This window comes from Plecotus auritus (assembly GCF_963455305.1).
Source record: "Plecotus auritus genome assembly, chromosome: X".
Lineage (NCBI taxonomy): Eukaryota > Metazoa > Chordata > Mammalia > Chiroptera > Vespertilionidae > Plecotus > Plecotus auritus.
Window position 1 is genome coordinate 115,744,341 of NC_137784.1, and position 3,097 is coordinate 115,747,437.

Sequence of the window (3,097 nt, forward strand, 5' to 3'; positions counted from 1 at the left end):
GCTAGCAGTGGATGTGGTGAGAAGTTGTTGGATTCTGGGCATATTTTGAAGGTAAAGTCAAAAGAACTTCCCAACACAAAATCCAGATAACATTAATGAAAAAATTGATTCATCTCTATAATAAAGAGCCAGGGTGTAACACCTTTACAAGGAAGCTCAACCAGAGACCAGCAGTCTGCTTCCCCTGCAGGGGAGGTGCCCTAGCACTGACTGCTGAGGGGGCTGTGAATCAGGGCCAGAGAGAGGCCTGAAGAGAGAAGCAGGGACTGATCCGTTGCCTCTATGGCAGCTTTTGACCAGCACTTGCCTCTCTTTCTCTCCCAGTCTGGCCAGCAGCCTTGCCTCTATTTCTCTCCAGGACTCCACCTGGGCTGCTGATCAGCCCCGCCTTTCTGATCAGGCCCCGTTGATAGGCTCAGAGATGCTGACTGGCATAGAAACTGACCAATCAGAACCAAACCTAGAGGCTTAGCGGTGTTTCTGTCCAGGGAGAGCATGGATCCCACAGCCGCTCCAGCAATGGCCTTCCCAAATCTACAGAAAGTGCTCATCAGTGACAGCCTGGACCCTTGCTGCCAGAAGATCATGCAAGATGGAGGGCTGCATGCAGATGGTGGAGAAGCAGAACCTGAGCAAAGAGGAGCTGATAGCTGAGCTACAGGACTGTGAAGGCCTTATCGTCCGCTTGGCCACCAAGATGACCTCAGATGTCATCAACGCAGCAGAGAAGCTCCAGGTGGTGGGCGGGGCCAGCACCGGCATGGACAACGTGGATCTGGATGCCGTCATGAGGAAGGGCATCCTGGTCGTGAACACTCCCAATGGGAACAGGCTTAGTGCTGCGGAGCTCACCTGTGGGATGATCATGTGTCTGGCCAGGCAGATTCCTCAGGTGACGGCTTCAATGAAGGATGGCAAATGGGACCGAAAGAAGTTCATGGGAACCAAATTGAATGGAAAGACGCTGGGAATTCTTGGCCTGGGGAGGATGGGGAGAGATTTGGCCGTCCGCATGCAGTCCTTTGGGATGAACACTGTTGGGTACGACCCCATCATCTCACCAGAGGTCTCGGCCTCCTTCAGCATTCAGCAGCTGTCCCTGGAGGAGATCTAGCCCCTCTGTGACTTCATCACTGTGCACACCCCTCTCCTGCCCTCCATGACAGGCCTGCTGAACGACAGCACCTTTGCCCTGTGCAAGTAGGGTGTGTGCGTGGTAAACTGCGCCCACGGAGGGATCGTGGACAAGGGCGCCCTGTTCCAGGCCCTACAGTCGGGGCAGTGTGCAGGTGCAGTGCTGGATGTGTTCACGGAGGAGCCGCCTCTGGACCGTGCCTTGGTGGACCATGAGAACATCATCAACTGCCTCCACCTGGGCGCCAGCACCAAGGAGGCCCCGAGCCGCTGCGGGGAGGAGATTGCTGTCCAGTTCATGGACATGGTGAAGGGGAGAGCCCTCGCGGGAGTTGTGAATGTCCAGGCCCTTACCAGCGCCTTCTCTCCGCACACCAAACCTTGGATAGGTCTGGCAGAAGCTCTGGGGACTCTGATGCGAGCCTGGCAGGGTCCCCCAAAGGGACCATCCAGGTGGTAATGCAGGGCTTATCCCTGAAGAATGCTGGGAACTGCCTGAGCCCCGCAGTCATTGTCGGCCTCCTCAAAGATGCTTCTAATCATGTGGATGTGACCTTGGTAAACGTCAAGCTGCTGGTGAAGGAGGCTGGCCTCAATGTAACCACCTCCCATAACCCCACTGTGCCAGGAGAGCAAGGATGCAGGGAAGGCCTCCTGAGCATGGCCCTGGCAGGTGCACCCTACTAGGGTGTGGAATTTGTGCTGCAGGCACTCAACGGAGCTGCCTTCAGACCAGAAGTGCCTCTCCGCAGGAGTCTGCTCCTGCTCCTGTTCTGGGCTCAGCCCTCCAACCCTACCATGCTGCCTACCATGATTGGGCTCCTGGCAGATGCAGGTGTGCAGCTGCTGTCCTACCAGACCTCGGTGGTGTCTGATGGGGAGACCTGGCATGTCATGGGCATCTCCTCCCTGCTGCCCAGCCTGGACACCTGGAAGCAGCATGTGACCGAGGCCTTTCAGTTTCATTTCTGACCTTGGGGCTCACCAGGACCAGCCTTGGGGGCTTTGTGATCAACATTGAGAGGTCACATTCCTGGGGCTGACACCACTTATGTGGTCTGACCCCTGTAATAACCACTTAATAAACAGCCCCCCTCCCCCCCCAAAAAAAGAACCAAACCTGGGTCAACTGTGAGGAGCCAATGGCTGCCTAGGAGGTGGAGCTTTTGACGCTGACTGGCATAGAAACTGACCAACCAGAACCAAATCTGGGTGAAGTGTGAGGAACCAATGGCTGCCTAGGAGGCGGAGCTTTTGACGCTGACTGGCATAGAAACTGACCAATCAGCCGAAACCGGTTTGGCTCAGTGGATAGAGCGTCGGCCTGTGGACTGAAGGGTCCCGGGTTCGATTCCGGTCAAGGGCATGTACCTTGGTTGCGGGCACATCCCCAGTGGGAGGTGTGCAGGAGACAGCTGATCGATGTTTCTCTCTCATCGATGTTTCTAGCTCTCTATCTCTCTCCCTTCCTCTCTGTAAAAAATCAATAAAATATATTTAAAAAAAAAAGAAACTGACCAATCAGAACCAAATCTGCGTCAACTCTGAGGAGCCAATGGCTGCCTAGGAGGCGGAGCTTTTGATGCTGACTGGCATAGAAGCTGACCAATCAGAACAAAATTGGCCAGCAGAGGAGGGCAGTTGGGGGCGAGATCAGGCCTGCAAGGGAGGGCAGTTGAGGGCAACCAGGCCGGCAGAGGAGGGCAGTTGGGGGCGAGATCAGGTCAGCAGGGGAGGGCAGTTAGGGGTGATCAGGCAGGCAGGCAGAGGCAGTTAGGGGCTATCAGGCAGGCAGGCAGAGGGGTTAGGGGCAATCAGGCAGGCAGGCAGAGGCAGTTAGGGGCAATTAGGCAGGCAGGCAGGTGAGCAGTTAGGAGACAGAGGTCCCAGATTGTGAGAGGGATGTCCGATTGGAGAGGGTGCAGGCTGGGCTGAGGGAACCCCCACTCCATGCATGAATTTC

General features: G+C 55.8%; 1 pseudogene across 1 annotated transcript; it reads left to right on the top strand.

Moving 5' to 3' along the window:
* The first annotated feature begins 519 nt into the window (after window positions 1-519).
* LOC308239924 (D-3-phosphoglycerate dehydrogenase-like) lies at window positions 520-2,106 on the top strand (annotated as a pseudogene). Its single transcript has one exon. The product of its transcript is annotated as a D-3-phosphoglycerate dehydrogenase-like (transcript).
* Window positions 2,107-3,097: the final 991 nt, after the last annotated feature.